The sequence below is a fragment of the Phyllobates terribilis genome, unplaced genomic scaffold (genome assembly GCF_046119375.1).
Source record: "Phyllobates terribilis strain yellow unplaced genomic scaffold, ASM4611937v1 Scaffold_361__1_contigs__length_1927384, whole genome shotgun sequence".
NCBI lineage: Eukaryota > Metazoa > Chordata > Amphibia > Anura > Dendrobatidae > Phyllobates > Phyllobates terribilis.
In genome coordinates, this window is record NW_027363121.1 from 1,588,639 (window position 1) to 1,605,591 (window position 16,953).

Consider the following 16,953-nt stretch of genomic DNA (forward strand, 5'->3'; position numbering starts at 1 on the left):
GGGACTAAGCCCTCTCCCTAATAGCAGCAAGCAGGTTAAGTCCACCAAAGTGGACGATCCTGCCAGGCCAAGGAGAGGGGTACCCGAGTGCCCTTCAACCACAATCTCCTGCAATAAAGCACTTGATCGTAGCCAAAAGGCCGAGAAGCGATAACCAGAATTGGTTTCAAACTACGGAGCCACCCAAGGATCCTGAAAAGTCCATTTGTGGAGATGAGCTCCTGGACTCCCGTTAAGAAGACATGTTGTCAACCTCTAGATCCCTTACATGCCTGCACTTTTCGGCTTGCTGCTGCTGCAATCCACGCGTTTTAGATCTGCATAACTCCACCTCTTTAAACACAGCACCTTCACCCCCTGCTGTTCCCACCCGCCTCAACACCGTTGGAAGGGAGGAGAACCAATTAAGGCGGGGGGTGGGGTGGAACGAGCAGCTGTCTACCCTTAGCAGGAGGGCTGCTGATTACATACCTCTCCTGCTGCTGCTGCTGCTGCTGGCTGTCCAGCAGCAGACTGAAGGTGGCTGCTGCTGTGCACAGGTATATAAAGGCTCAGAGCCTATTATGACACGCGCAGCCAGCGTTCCATTGCCACATTCCATCTACTGCAGGCAGGATACCTGGCTGGCTGAATGTCGCTGAGAAGCTCACAGAGACCGCCATAAGCAACAGTTTAACAGAATGCCACAGACTAATCAACCAAACTTTTTGGGTTGGGTTCTCTTTTATAGTCTGCAGGCATTAAATGAAAGAAGTCAGTGTTCCAGCAGAGGGAGACAACGTTTCAGAAAAGGCATTGTAGCAAACCAAAAAAGAAATTTTAAGCGCAGCAGAGTAACCAGCGCACATACCTGTTAGTTCAGGTGAGTTTAAAAGGCTGCTGTTGATAACAAGGGCATTTGCTAAATAGATGGTGTGTGTGCAACAATATACTGAAAGGTCAATTATATTGTGCAGCTTATCTCACCACCTGTAGTTATTTAGGTGAAAGCTCCAAAATGCTTGCCTAATATGTCTGTTTATCCAAAAGGAAGTAAAAAGGGAGAGCTAGAAAGATAGCATTTCATTACATTACATGGCAATGCAATGCACAGTTGCTGAAGTTGAACCAAAATGAGCTTGTAATCTGGCTTCTGCAACTTTGAACATGAAAAATCCAATGAGGAGAAGAAAAGCAAAGCCAAAGAGTCCATCCCAAAATCCGACAAACAAGCAAAATGAACAAAAAACATTGAATTCAATTCTTTCTGATTTTAGAAACTGCATTAAAGAAGGGGTGCACCGGTCCTGGAGATACTGCAATACCAGGTCAATGCGTGGAGTGGACAGAGCAAGCTCTTTTTCCATCTCCCTGTTCTAAAAATCCATTTAATATATGGTCCCCAGATAGGGGACGTATCAGATATTAAACTGATAAGATACTACACTTGATCTTAGCCAAAAGGCCGAGAAGCGATAACCAGAATTGGTTTCAAACTACGGAGCCACCCAAGGATCCTGAAAAGTCCATTTGTGGAGATGAGCTCCTGGACTCCCGTTAAGAAGACATGTTGTCAACCTCTAGATCCCTTACATGCCTGCACTTTTCGGCTTGCTGCTGCTGCAATCCACGCGTTTTAGATCTGCATAACTCCACCTCTTTAAACACAGCACCTTCACCCCCTGCTGTTCCCACCCGCCTCAACACCGTTGGAAGGGAGGAGAACCAATTAAGGCGGGGGGTGGGGTGGAACGAGCAGCTGTCTACCCTTAGCAGGAGGGCTGCTGATTACATACCTCTCCTGCTGCTGCTGCTGCTGCTGCTGGCTGTCCAGCAGCAGACTGAAGGTGGCTGCTGCTGTGCACAGGTATATAAAGGCTCAGAGCCTATTATGACACGCGCAGCCAGCGTTCCATTGCCACATTCCATCTACTGCAGGCAGGATACCTGGCTGGCTGAATGTCGCTGAGAAGCTCACAGAGACCGCCATAAGCAACAGTTTAACAGAATGCCACAGACTAATCAACCAAACTTTTTGGGTTGGGTTCTCTTTTATAGTCTGCAGGCATTAAATGAAAGAAGTCAGTGTTCCAGCAGAGGGAGACAACGTTTCAGAAAAGGCATTGTAGCAAACCAAAAAAGAAATTTTAAGCGCAGCAGAGTAACCAGCGCACATACCTGTTAGCTCAGGTGAGTTTAAAAGGCTGCTGTTGATAACAAGGGCATTTGCTAAATAGATGGTGTGTGTGCAACAATATACTGAAAGGTCAATTATATTGTGCAGCTTATCTCACCACCTGTAGTTATTTAGGTGAAAGCTCCAAAATGCTTGCCTAATATGTCTGTTTATCCAAAAGGAAGTAAAAAGGGAGAGCTAGAAAGATAGCATTTCATTACATTACATGGCAATGCAATGCACAGTTGCTGAAGTTGAACCAAAATGAGCTTGTAATCTGGCTTCTGCAACTTTGAACATGAAAAATCCAATGAGGAGAAGAAAAGCAAAGCCAAAGAGTCCATCCCAAAATCCGACAAACAAGCAAAATGAACAAAAAACATTGAATTCAATTCTTTCTGATTTTAGAAACTGCATTAAAGAAGGGGTGCACCGGTCCTGGAGATACTGCAATACCAGGTCAATGCGTGGAGTGGACAGAGCAAGCTCTTTTTCCATCTCCCTGTTCTAAAAATCCATTTAATATATGGTCCCCAGATAGGGGACGTATCAGATATTAAACTGATAAGATACTACACTTGATCTTAGCCAAAAGGCCGAGAAGCGATAACCAGAATTGGTTTCAAACTACGGAGCCACCCAAGGATCCTGAAAAGTCCATTTGTGGAGATGAGCTCCTGGACTCCCGTTAAGAAGACATGTTGTCAACCTCTAGATCCCTTACATGCCTGCACTTTTCGGCTTGCTGCTGCTGCAATCCACGCGTTTTAGATCTGCATAACTCCACCTCTTTAAACACAGCACCTTCACCCCCTGCTGTTCCCACCCGCCTCAACACCGTTGGAAGGGAGGAGAACCAATTAAGGCGGGGGGTGGGGTGGAACGAGCAGCTGTCTACCCTTAGCAGGAGGGCTGCTGATTACATACCTCTCCTGCTGCTGCTGCTGCTGCAGCTGGCTGTCCAGCAGCAGACTGAAGGTGGCTGCTGCTGTGCACAGGTATATAAAGGCTCAGAGCCTATTATGACACGCGCAGCCAGCGTTCCATTGCCACATTCCATCTACTGCAGGCAGGATACCTGGCTGGCTGAATGTCGCTGAGAAGCTCACAGAGACCGCCATAAGCAACAGTTTAACAGAATGCCACAGACTAATCAACCAAACTTTTTGGGTTGGGTTCTCTTTTATAGTCTGCAGGCATTAAATGAAAGAAGTCAGTGTTCCAGCAGAGGGAGACAACGTTTCAGAAAAGGCATTGTAGCAAACCAAATAAGAATTTTTAAGCGCAGCAGAGTAACCAGCGCACATACCTGTTAGCTCAGGTGAGTTTAAAAGGCTGCTGTTGATAACAAGGGCATTTGCTAAATAGATGGTGTGTGTGCAACAATATACTGAAAGGTCAATTATATTGTGCAGCTTATCTCACCACCTGTAGTTATTTAGGTGAAAGCTCCAAAATGCTTGCCTAATATGTCTGTTTATCCAAAAGGAAGTAAAAAGGGAGAGCTAGAAAGATAGCATTTCATTACATTACATGGCAATGCAATGCACAGTTGCTGAAGTTGAACCAAAATGAGCTTGTAATCTGGCTTCTGCAACTTTGAACATGAAAAATCCAATGAGGAGAAGAAAAGCAAAGCCAAAGAGTCCATCCCAAAATCCGACAAACAAGCAAAATGAACAAAAAACATTGAATTCAATTCTTTCTGATTTTAGAAACTGCATTAAAGAAGGGGTGCACCGGTCCTGGAGATACTGCAATACCAGGTCAACGCGTAGAGTGGACAGAGCAAGCTCTTTTTCCATCTCCCTGTTCTAAAAATCCATTTAATATATGGTCCCCAGATAGGGGACGTATCAGATATTAAACTGATAAGAACAGATTTTTTTTTTTTAATTTGGCTATCCCCCACATGGGGATAAAAACCGTTAATTTAAAATTTAACAAATTACAGAAATAAAACCATTACATCCACATTACACTTTCGGGACTTCAAAGAAAAATAAAAATTCCATCACAGCAAATTTTACAAGACTTCAAATATTCCATAGGTTAAAAAGCCATTTGCCTGCCAATGTTACATTCTTTTTCCTGTCCAATAAATAGTATATGTACATTTCACTTTTACAAAAGGCTAAAACATCATCTACTGGTAACATTTCATGTTTAAAAACAGCAATATTTCTAGCATTCCAGAGCGCTATCTTGGCACAATTCACTATCTTCCACGCCATTATTTTTTGGTCCATTGTTGGGCATTCCAGAAGACCATATAACACTGATGCAAAATTAAAGTCCTTGAGGTCCACCATTTTCTCCAGCAGGGGGATTAGTCTTCTCCAGAACTCTTTAGCAAAAGCACAAGTCCATAAAAGATGCTTCACTGTCTCTTCTTCTTGACAACCTTCTCTTGGGCAGATGGCAGACCTCACAAAACCTCTTCTGTACTGGAATGCCCGGCAAGGAAGACAGTGGTGTGCGCAGCTCCAAGACATGTCTTTCTGTACATTAAAAAGATAAGGGGCGTTAATCATTTTCCATATGTGTACAGTTTTGTCATCATCATAACGCTCAATATCACACAACGTCACATCAGTACTAATTTGTTTGAGTAGTGTCTTGCTGTTACACAGATCCCCTGTCTGTTTCTTATTCAAATTAAAATCAAGAATAATTTTCTTTAAAATCTCATAATGTGCAGGTAGGTTAAAAGCATAAGGAAAAGATAAAACCGTTTCAAACCAACCAAACCTTCTCATGAGAAAACCAGTGTTAAAACGCATAAAATAGGAAAGGTAATTATCTTTAAAAAGGGTTTTAAAACAGAAACAGAAAAAATGTATTAAAAGAAACTTATCTAAAACAGGGAAATCTTTCCCACCTTTAACCTTTGGCTTTGTCACAATTTCTCTTTTGAGTTTCTCCATTTTTGAGCCCCAAAAAAAGGTAAAACATACTTTTGTAATTCGTTTCAACAAATTTGTAGGAGGGGGGAACACCAAACTAAGATATAACAGGATAGGTAATATCACCATTTTTACAATCAGAACTTTACCTTCCATTGACAGCTTTCTCATATTCCACATGCAGATTTTCTGATTAATTTTCTGTGCTGCCGCATCCCAGCTATTAAAACCATTATTAGATTCATTAAAAGAAACACCTAAAATAGTAATGGAATCTGTAACTGCAATTGGTACATCATGTAAACTCATCCCCCCGACATTTAAAATATTACATTTAGTAAGATTAATTTTAAAACCGGAAACTGTACAAAAAGACTGAATTTGGCTTATCGTTTTTTGTATTGAAGGTACATCACATCCAAACACTGCTACATCATCCATATAGCTTACAACTTTAACTTGTAGACCATTCCCTCCGGGTAAGGGTACTCCACATATTTGCTTATCCCGGCGTATTGTACATAAAAGGGGTTCTATAGCACATATAAAAAGCAGGGGGGACAAAGGGCAACCCTGCTTCACCCCTGATTTTAAAACTACCTCTTTTGTTTTAAAACCATTAACTAAAATCTTACTCGTACAATCATTATAAAAAGCTTTAAGAGACAATAAAAACCCACCCGGAATGCCCATTTTTTCTAAAACTTTAAAAAGATAAAAATGAGACACGCGGTCAAAAGCTTTCTCAAAATCCACCGCTAGGATTGACATCTTTGTCTTTCTGGTTTTTACATCTTCAATACAATCTTTCACCAGGTTTAAATTGTCCCAGATACTACGCCCAGGTACCCCGCATACCTGATTTGCATGAATTACTTTATGTATCACCTTTTTCAACCGATTTGCACAGATCTTAGCCATAATTTTGTAATCACTATTTAAAAGAGTTATCGGCCTCCAGTTTTTAAGATCCGTTTTGTCACCTTTTTTGTATAGTAGTGATACCTCACCTTTCTTCCATGAGTTGAGTAAAACCTTATTATTAAAAACTTCGGAAAACAAATTAAACAGATCATCTTTTAAAATATCATAAAAACTTATATAAAACTCTATGGGGATACCATCAGGGCCCGGCACTTTACCATTTTTAAAACTCTTCATGGTTTCTAAAATCTCTTCCTCACATAGAGGTTGGGATAAAAAACTTTGGGCATCAGCATCTAGGGTGGACTTGATCTCCCCCAGGAAAGTGTGTATTAAATCATGGTCTACAGTTTTTACATTAAAAAGATCATTAAAATAGACATTTACCTTATCCAATATAACGTTGATATTATTATCTCCATCTATGTTATCAATTATTGTTTTCGCCTGTTTGTTTTTCTTAAAAAAATACCTGGAACAAGTCTCATCCTCTTCTACGTGTTTTACCTTTGAACGAAAAATCAGTTCTTTTCCTTTTTGTTCCAACCACTTTGAAATTTCTCCTTTAAGACTCAATATATCATTACCTACATCCAGACCATTGTCTTTGAATTTGTACAATGTCTGTAACCTGATATTAAGAAAATTATAGATCTCAAACTTTTCTTTAGCTTTTTGTATGCTTTTCTTAATAAAGAAATCTTTAATGCTTATTTTCATTCTATCCCACCAGGAGCTAAAAGAAATATTGGGGTTTTTCCTTTTTCTACACTTTACATAAAACTCAATAAAATCCGATAAAATTTGTGGATCTTTTAAAAGGGACACATTCAATTTCCAAGATTTCTTACCACATTTCTTCTTTCCATTAATCCTCACTCTAAAAGATAAAACCTTGTGATCTGAGAGAATATTAGTTAAAACTTCACATTTCACTGGCAGTATTTTTTCTGAACCTAAAACAAAATCTATCCTGGAGCTACATGTAGAATTGCTCCAGGTGAAACCAGCGTCTATAGGGCTATCCTTGTTACATTCTTTATACACATCAGTTAATTTACAATCATTTATAATATTGCTTAACATTCCAGACGTTTTGTCATAATTTCTACTCACGGAACCGGAGCGTCGGCTTTCGCCTTTTAAAATACAATTAAAATCACCTGCCAGGATAAAAGGTTCAGAAATGTTAATAAATAAAGGTAAAATTTCCAGCATATCAGCCCTTTCATTTTTATCAGGTGACCCATAAAAATTTAAAAACTGCCATCTTGTCCCATCAATAAAAGCCTTAACTAAAAGAATACGACCCGGTAAAATATCTTGGATAAAATCAATAGACACATTTCCCTTAAAAAGTATAGCTACCCCGGCTGATCCGGTTGCATTTGATCCAGACCAGACCGATGGACCATGTTTCCACTCTTCCTTATATTTTTTGTAAGAAATCTTATGAGGGATATGACATTCTTGTAAAAAGAAAACAGAAGCTGTAAAACAGGTTAAAAAATGTAAAACAGTAGCTCTTCTGGTCTTGGATCCTATGCCTCTCACATTGAGGGAAACACCACTAATGTCAGCCATCATAACAAATGGTTAGGAAGAAACAAAAACTGGACTTTACCTATCCGATGGACGGATCAGACCACTTGGACTTTCACCAACGCCCTCTTCTGAATCCACCGTTATCAAAGAGTCTTCATCATCGGAGAAGGAACATTCACTTAAATTAAGACCCGACGCTACTGGGGTGTAGCTCGGAAGGATATTGAGAGAAAGGTTACACTGGGTCTCCATAGGCTGACCATTTAGGTCCTCGTCAGGTGGGTCTCCGAGAGGCTCCGCACTCCCCTGCTGACCCGCAGAGGGTCGTAACACAGGGGCAGGCTGCGCACATGGCGGAGCCTCAGAGTCCCCGGAGGCAGCCAGGTTCGGGGCCCCACCTGGGGCAGCAGAGCCCCGGGACCTCGGGATTCCAGAGTCTACACCCCCGTGAGGGGATGTATCCATCTCCTCCCTATTAGCCACCTCCACGGAACCATTCTTTTTCTTATTATGAGACCTCACCAAATGCCACGTACCGCCCTCGCTCTCGTGAGACCCAGTGGGAATTTTGGGCTCGGTGTCAGCCTTTTGGCGCTCTTTTTTGGCCTTACCGACCGCCCCTTTATGATCTTTCTCAGCCTTCCTTTTAGCCTCCTTATGGTCTTTCAGCCAGCTCCTGGGCTCCTGTGAGTTACCTGTCATTGACTCGGAGGGATTGTTACTAGTCGAAGCGCCCTTATCACCTCCCGAGGCTCCAGGTTGCTGTTCCTCCTCCTGAGGGGTGGTCTGATTGGCCCGTCCATTCCCGGATGTCTTGGACTTCTCCTTTTGTTTTTGTTCATCCTCTCTGAACCTGTGAGGGCAAGAAAAATAGAAATGACCAGGTGTCCGACAAAAAGAGCATTTTTTTTCATTTGGGCACTCCTTTGTGTCATGTTCAGTACTGGCACAATTTCTACAAGTGGCACCACAACTATCCTTAGAGTGCCCATAGAGACCACAATACCTACAGAAAAGTGGCATTCCCGAGAAAAAAAAATCCCCATTAGTTTGCCCTATTTTAAATCGAGCTGGAGGAAGTCTCACACCTCCAGGGAATTTAGGGTCTCTTTCACATTTTACTAAAAACTTCCATTTTGAGGTCCAGATGTTAAACTCATTCAACACTTTCCCAATCAATTTCACACTTTTAAAATAAACTGACAAAAAGGAAATAACCTCTGGTGCCGTTATGAAGGGTGAGAAGATTTTCACAACCACCATCTTTACCTCATCCAGGACGTGCTCGATGATCTGAATCCCTTTTAGACCAGGGCTATTTTCTACCGACTTAACTCTGGACAAAACATCTTTGAAAATACCTTCGCCAGTAAAGGTTACATCATAGTCTCCACGTCGAGGATAATCCTGGATAGAAAGGATTTCGTTGGTTCTGACGTGGAGCAGTTTCTCAAGCACGTCCTGGACTACATATCCCAGATTCCCCATATCGGAACCACCAGCCGTAAAGCGGACCCTTATGGTGTTCTTGAGCCTCGCATATAGAGGCACGAGGTTGGGGTCAACCTCCATGGTATGGCGCAACAAAATGCAAATTGCAACCGCCTGCAATCTGCGCCTTCAGAGCTTTGTGATAAAGCACCTGAAGGCTGGGGGATCGCTGCCCGTTACCCTAGGACTAATCCCTCTCCCTAATAGCAGCAGGCAGGTGAAGCCCACCGAAGTGGACGATCCTGCCAGGCCAAGGAGAGGGGTACCTGAGTGCCCTTCAACTGAAACCTCCTGCTGTGAAGCACTTGGTCTCAGCCAAAAGGCCGAGAAGCGATAACCAGAATTGGTTTCAAACTACGGAGCCACCCAAGGATCCTGAAAAGTCCATTTGTGGAGATGAGCTCCTGGACTCCCGTTAAGAAGACATGTTGTCAACCTCTAGATCCCTTACATGCCTGCACTTTTCGGCTTGCTGCTGCTGCAATCCACGCGTTTTAGATCTGCATAACTCCACCTCATTAAACACAGCACCTTCACCCCCTGCTGTTCCCACCCGCCTCAACACCGTTGGAAGGGAGGAGAACCAATTAAGGCGGGGGGTGGGGTGGAACGAGCAGCTGTCTACCCTTAGCAGGAGGGCTGCTGATTACATACCTCTCCTGCTGCTGCTGCTGCTGCTGGCTGTCCAGCAGCAGACTGAAGGTGGCTGCTGCTGTGCACAGGTATATAAAGGCTCAGAGCCTATTATGACACGCGCAGCCAGCGTTCCATTGCCACATTCCATCTACTGCAGGCAGGATACCTGGCTGGCTGAATGTCGCTGAGAAGCTCACAGAGACCGCCATAAGCAACAGTTTAACAGAATGCCACAGACTAATCAACCAAACTTTTTGGGTTGGGTTCTCTTTTATAGTCTGCAAGCATTAAATGAAAGAAGTCAGTGTTCCAGCAGAGGGAGACAACGTTTCAGAAAAGGCATTGTAGCAAACCAAATAAGAAATTTTAAGCGCAGCAGAGTAACCAGCGCACATACCTGTTAGCTCAGGTGAGTTTAAAAGGCTGCTGTTGATAACAAGGGCATTTGCTAAATAGATGGTGTGTGTGCAACAATATACTGAAAGGTCAATTATATTGTGCAGCTTATCTCACCACCTGTAGTTATTTAGGTGAAAGCTCCAAAATGCTTGCCTAATATGTCTGTTTATCCAAAAGGAAGTAAAAAGGGAGAGCTAGAAAGATAGCATTTCATTACATTACATGGCAATGCAATGCACAGTTGCTGAAGTTGAACCAAAATGAGCTTGTAATCTGGCTTCTGCAACTTTGAACATGAAAAATCCAATGAGGAGAAGAAAAGCAAAGCCAAAGAGTCCATCCCAAAATCCAACAAACAAGCAAAATGAACAAAAAACATTGAATTCAATTCTTTCTGATTTTAGAAACTGCATTAAAGAAGGGGTGCACCGGTCCTGGAGATACTGCAATACCAGGTCAATGCGTGGAGTGGACAGAGCAAGCTCTTTTTCCATCTCCCTGTTCTAAAAATCCATTTAATATATGGTCCCCAGATAGGGGACGTATCAGATATTAAACTGATAAGAACAGATACTACACTTGATCTTAGCCAAAAGGCCGAGAAGCGATAACCAGAATTGGTTTCAAACTACGGAGCCACCCAAGGATCCTGAAAAGTCCATTTGTGGAGATGAGCTCCTGGACTCCCGTTAAGAAGACATGTTGTCAACCTCTAGATCCCTTACATGCCTGCACTTTTCGGCTTGCTGCTGCTGCAATCCACGCGTTTTAGATCTGCATAACTCCACCTCTTTAAACACAGCACCTTCACCCCCTGCTGTTCCCACCCGCCTCAACACCGTTGGAAGGGAGGAGAACCAATTAAGGCGGGGGGTGGGGTGGAACGAGCAGCTGTCTACCCTTAGCAGGAGGGCTGCTGATTACATACCTCTCCTGCTGCTGCTGCTGCTGCTGCTGGCTGTCCAGCAGCAGACTGAAGGTGGCTGCTGCTGTGCACAGGTATATAAAGGCTCAGAGCCTATTATGACACGCGCAGCCAGCGTTCCATTGCCACATTCCATCTACTGCAGGCAGGATACCTGGCTGGCTGAATGTCGCTGAGAAGCTCACAGAGACCGCCATAAGCAACAGTTTAACAGAATGCCACAGACTAATCAACCAAACTTTTTGGGTTGGGTTCTCTTTTATAGTCTGCAGGCATTAAATGAAAGAAGTCAGTGTTCCAGCAGAGGGAGACAACGTTTCAGAAAAGGCATTGTAGCAAACCAAAAAAGAAATTTTAAGCGCAGCAGAGTAACCAGCGCACATACCTGTTAGCTCAGGTGAGTTTAAAAGGCTGCTGTTGATAACAAGGGCATTTGCTAAATAGATGGTGTGTGTGCAACAATATACTGAAAGGTCAATTATATTGTGCAGCTTATCTCACCACCTGTAGTTATTTAGGTGAAAGCTCCAAAATGCTTGCCTAATATGTCTGTTTATCCAAAAGGAAGTAAAAAGGGAGAGCTAGAAAGATAGCATTTCATTACATTACATGGCAATGCAATGCACAGTTGCTGAAGTTGAACCAAAATGAGCTTGTAATCTGGCTTCTGCAACTTTGAACATGAAAAATCCAATGAGGAGAAGAAAAGCAAAGCCAAAGAGTCCATCCCAAAATCCGACAAACAAGCAAAATGAACAAAAAACATTGAATTCAATTCTTTCTGATTTTAGAAACTGCATTAAAGAAGGGGTGCACCGGTCCTGGAGATACTGCAATACCAGGTCAATGCGTGGAGTGGACAGAGCAAGCTCTTTTTCCATCTCCCTGTTCTAAAAATCCATTTAATATATGGTCCCCAGATAGGGGACGTATCAGATATTAAACTGATAAGAACAGATACTACACTTGATCTTAGCCAAAAGGCCGAGAAGCGATAACCAGAATTGGTTTCAAACTACGGAGCCACCCAAGGATCCTGAAAAGTCCATTTGTGGAGATGAGCTCCTGGACTCCCGTTAAGAAGACATGTTGTCAACCTCTAGATCCCTTACATGCCTGCACTTTTCGGCTTGCTGCTGCTGCAATCCACGCGTTTTAGATCTGCATAACTCCACCTCTTTAAACACAGCACCTTCACCCCCTGCTGTTCCCACCCGCCTCAACACCGTTGGAAGGGAGGAGAACCAATTAAGGCGGGGGGTGGGGTGGAACGAGCAGCTGTCTACCCTTAGCAGGAGGGCTGCTGATTACATACCTCTCCTGCTGCTGCTGCTGCTGCTGGCTGTCCAGCAGCAGACTGAAGGTGGCTGCTGCTGTGCACAGGTATATAAAGGCTCAGAGCCTATTATGACACGCGCAGCCAGCGTTCCATTGCCACATTCCATCTACTGCAGGCAGGATACCTGGCTGGCTGAATGTCGCTGAGAAGCTCACAGAGACCGCCATAAGCAACAGTTTAACAGAATGCCACAGACTAATCAACCAAACTTTTTGGGTTGGGTTCTCTTTTATAGTCTGCAGGCATTAAATGAAAGAAGTCAGTGTTCCAGCAGAGGGAGACAACGTTTCAGAAAAGGCATTGTAGCAAACCAAAAAAGAAATTTTAAGTGCAGCAGAGTAACCAGCGCACATACCTGTTAGCTCAGGTGAGTTTAAAAGGCTGCTGTTGATAACAAGGGCATTTGCTAAATAGATGGTGTGTGTGCAACAATATACTGAAAGGTCAATTATATTGTGCAGCTTATCTCACCACCTGTAGTTATTTAGGTGAAAGCTCCAAAATGCTTGCCTAATATGTCTGTTTATCCAAAAGGAAGTAAAAAGGGAGAGCTAGAAAGATAGCATTTCATTACATTACATGGCAATGCAATGCACAGTTGCTGAAGTTGAACCAAAATGAGCTTGTAATCTGGCTTCTGCAACTTTGAACATGAAAAATCCAATGAGGAGAAGAAAAGCAAAGCCAAAGAGTCCATCCCAAAATCCGACAAACAAGCAAAATGAACAAAAAACATTGAATTCAATTCTTTCTGATTTTAGAAACTGCATTAAAGAAGGGGTGCACCGGTCCTGGAGATACTGCAATACCAGGTCAATACGTGGAGTGGACAGAGCAAGCTCTTTTTCCATCTCCCTGTTCTAAAAATCCATTTAATATATGGTCCCCAGATAGGGGTTGTATCAGATATTAAACTGATAAGAACAGATACTACACTTGATCTTAGCCAAAAGGCCGAGAAGCGATAACCAGAATTGGTTTCAAACTACGGAGCCACCCAAGGATCCTGAAAAGTCCATTTGTGGAGATGAGCTCCTGGACTCCCGTTAAGAAGACATGTTGTCAACCTCTAGATCCCTTACATGCCTGCACTTTTCGGCTTGCTGCTGCTGCAATCCACGCGTTTTAGATCTGCATAACTCCACCTCTTTAAACACAGCACCTTCACCCCCTGCTGTTCCCACCCGCCTCAACACCGTTGGAAGGGAGGAGAACCAATTAAGGCGGGGGGTGGGGTGGAACGAGCAGCTGTCTACCCTTAGCAGGAGGGCTGCTGATTACATACCTCTCCTGCTGCTGCTGCTGCTGCTGCTGCTGGCTGTCCAGCAGCAGACTGAAGGTGGCTGCTGCTGTGCACAGGTATATAAAGGCTCAGAGCCTATTATGACACGCGCAGCCAGCGTTCCATTGCCACATTCCATCTACTGCAGGCAGGATACCTGGCTGGCTGAATGTCGCTGAGAAGCTCACAGAGACCGCCATAAGCAACAGTTTAACAGAATGCCACAGACTAATCAACCAAACTTTTTGGGTTGGGTTCTCTTTTATAGTCTGCAGGCATTAAATGAAAGAAGTCAGTGTTCCAGCAGAGGGAGACAACGTTTCAGAAAAGGCATTGTAGCAAACCAAAAAAGAAATTTTAAGCGCAGCAGAGTAACCAGCGCACATACCTGTTAGCTCAGGTGAGTTTAAAAGGCTGCTGTTGATAACAAGGGCATTTGCTAAATAGATGGTGTGTGTGCAACTGTAGCACCCTGAGGATTCGGCTGCTACAGGGGTATTGCACCTCAACCCAGAGGTGTGATATTCCACTCCCGGGTAAGGATGGAGTGTGAAACTGAGCCCCAGAAAGCTGCATGCACTACACACATCCCATTTCCGAGGAACAGACCAACGGTACTCCCACTTAGAAATGTGCAGGTACGACCGAGTCTGTTCCTGGCTGGAGTGGGAGGGGGGTGGTACATCCCAGTAGTGTAGGGGCAGATAGGGGGAGCAGCCTGGGTAAAGATAGGAGCTCATTGGGTGCTGGTCACCTGAGCTCACACATAGAGGGAGTATATAAGGTGGGCACCATCTAAGATCAGGGTCAGTCTTTGCAGAGGAGTCAGTCTGCCACAGTCGGTCAGTCTGTGAGAAGTCAGAGGAAGAGGAGCAGAGCAGCCCCAGAGAGAGAGAGAGAGAGGAGAAAGGAAGAAAGACCCAGAGGGGGTGAAAGAAAAGGACTCTGAGAACCCAAAGTCCATCACCGGGTGAAGAGTTGGCAACTGGGTACCGGATCCCAAACTGGTGGGGGCTAAAGCACACCCTAGCCAGAGACCGGAGGCCGTGGGCAGGATCTGCCACGGCCACCCACCACATCCACCCTGAAGGCAAACCACGTGAAGGGTCAGGGAACCCAAGGCCAAGGGTCTCCCAACAGAAGGCCCGAGGGAGCTGGACCTAGGTGGATCCCTGGTGGGGACGGCCAGAAGACAGGACAGGAAGGAGGGCTCAGGGTCACGCTCCGGACTTGCTTGGGGGTTGGCTGAATCCAGGACCTGGTGGACGCAGCACGGCTCGGGTGGTCACTTGAAGCTGGAGTGACCGGAACATCAGCAGTAAGTAAATACCCTAAACTGCACAACCCGACTCTGTCTTTAATTACCATCTATGCTGCACCACCACAACCCCCATCCTCTGCACCTGACCCCCTGAGGCTATACCCCACCCGTTGGGGGTTATACTATCAAAAGCTGCACCAACACCATCAGCCTCAGCGGACCCTGCTGCAGCGGCGGCCGTAGTGACCGCAATACAACGGGTGGCGTAGTCGACATAAAGAACTTTATAACATCTGTAGGACTGCCACATACTCTGAGCTGAACACCCTGGGCACGGACCGGGTCACAGCCACTCGGAGACTACAACCCCCATCTGATCCGGCTCCGGGTATTCCCCTAAAGAATATGGCCCAGGGGGCGCGTCAACTTTGGCGTAGTCGGCAGGATTACGTGCCCGCAACACCCGGGTACTGCGTGCCTGAAGAAAAGAACAAGTTTACCTCAAAAAGAAGTCTCCTGCCGGTTCCGGAGGGTCCCCGCCATCGGACTCCATCACAGGTCGATTCCCGCCGGTTGTCCACCATTAACAGCTTTTTCCCGCCATCTGCAGAGTTTCCCGCCACTGGGAGACGATTCCCGCCATTTCCAAAGGTTTCCCGCCTTGTCAGAGCGGACGCCATTATGGGCGTGCCAGAGGATGGCAAGAGGCCACCTCCCATCGTGGGCCAGGACCGAAAATGGCGCCAAAAGTGGAAACCGCCCCCACCAACAGAGACTGTGATGTTAGAGGTGTCTGTCAGCGTGAAAGAACTGCCCCTGGAGCTGACAATCACCAAGTGGCCCCGGGACCGCCCTCGAAGTGGGAGGACTGAGAAGAAGAGAGCAAAGATGGGTGTCGCTTGGAGCAGTCTGGAGAGAGCGCACCCGGAGACAAGAAGCCTAGAGCTGAGTCCAGAAGAAGCTTACCCGGAGATGGGAGAAGAGCAGAGCAGCACCGGCCCGCTGGCCAGGAGCCTGCTGGAGACAACGGAAGGAGAGCAGAGCAGCACCGACCCGTTGGTCAGGAGCCTGCTAGAAGCAACGACCCCACTAGGCTTAGTGGAGGTCCTGGCACAGCTCCCCCGAGATCGGGAGTGTGCGCAGACCGCTCTGGAGGGCCTCGCACGGAGGATGGCCCGGGTGCAGCGAGAGACGTTGGCGGAGTGGAGCCGTGAGATGGCCCAGCAGACCGAGACCCGTCAGCGGAGCACGCCACCCAAGACGAGGAGACAGACCGCCTCTGAGGATGGCGCAGGAGGACTGAAGGCCGGAGACGGCGCCGAGAAGGGAGCCGAACGAAAGGAGGCAGGTAAAGGGGACGTCTCTACCCCGAGCCGGGAAACCGCGTGCCTGCCCCAGCTCCCCGTCGCAGAGCCCGAAGTATCCCCTGCCGTGCCCGTCGCTGCAACGTCACCGCCGCAGACTAGGCCTCAAACGGGAGCCGCGACCCCTGTGACGTCACACGCTTCGACCCTGAGCGTGACCAAGCAGGAAGTACCACCAGCCTGGTCGCAAGGCCTAGTACCCCCGGGCGCCGCAATACCAACAGCGCCCCCTACCTCCGCGGAGCCACCGGCCTGGTCGCAGGGCCAAGTAGCCCAGGGCGCCGCCGTCCTTACGGTGCCCTTCACTTTCCAGGTGCCCCAGGCCTGGCCGCAAGGCCTGAGCAACCCGGGCGCCGCCACCACCACCGCGCCCATAAAACCTAAAGTGCCACATCTGGGAGAAGATCTGTTCGCCCAACACACATGGCCGGACGGGCAGCCCTTTGTCTGGCCCAGGGAGTACTACGAACAAGAGCTCCAAAAGAGGGCAAGGCCCATGTGTGAACCCCTGATCCCGGCTCCAAAGCCCGTTAAGAGGATCTCGCCCCCGCTAGCAGAAGCGCAGTTTGAGTGGGACCCCACCGGAGAAGATCTCATGGGGTTCACTCAAGAGACTCGGGCAGCCGCAGCGGAGCGTGCAGAGTGCTGCCGCCAGCAGCTCGAGGTCTTTGAGAGGGAGCGGAGAGAGAGGCGGGTCCGGGAACAACAAGCCCAGATAAGGAGCGC

General features: G+C 46.1%; 6 non-coding genes across 6 annotated transcripts; all 6 read right to left on the reverse strand.

Moving 5' to 3' along the window:
• Nucleotides 1–1,270: 1,270 nt before the first annotated feature.
• On the reverse strand, nt 1,271–1,456 carry LOC141222820 (U2 spliceosomal RNA). The gene has a single exon (XR_012290572.1). It is a non-coding gene; the product is annotated as a U2 spliceosomal RNA (small nuclear RNA).
• A 1,121-nt stretch (nt 1,457–2,577) lies between these two features.
• LOC141222821 (U2 spliceosomal RNA) lies at nt 2,578–2,763 on the reverse strand. Its single transcript, XR_012290573.1, has one exon. It is a non-coding gene; the product is annotated as a U2 spliceosomal RNA (small nuclear RNA).
• Nucleotides 2,764–3,884: 1,121 nt separating this feature from the next.
• LOC141222320 (U2 spliceosomal RNA) lies at nt 3,885–4,084 on the reverse strand. The gene has a single exon (XR_012290122.1). It is a non-coding gene; the product is annotated as a U2 spliceosomal RNA (small nuclear RNA).
• Nucleotides 4,085–10,474: 6,390 nt separating this feature from the next.
• On the reverse strand, nt 10,475–10,665 carry LOC141222571 (U2 spliceosomal RNA). Its single transcript, XR_012290336.1, has one exon. It is a non-coding gene; the product is annotated as a U2 spliceosomal RNA (small nuclear RNA).
• A 1,121-nt stretch (nt 10,666–11,786) lies between these two features.
• Nucleotides 11,787–11,977, reverse strand: LOC141222573 (U2 spliceosomal RNA). The gene has a single exon (XR_012290337.1). It is a non-coding gene; the product is annotated as a U2 spliceosomal RNA (small nuclear RNA).
• A 1,118-nt stretch (nt 11,978–13,095) lies between these two features.
• Nucleotides 13,096–13,286, reverse strand: LOC141222812 (U2 spliceosomal RNA). Its single transcript, XR_012290564.1, has one exon. It is a non-coding gene; the product is annotated as a U2 spliceosomal RNA (small nuclear RNA).
• Nucleotides 13,287–16,953: the final 3,667 nt, after the last annotated feature.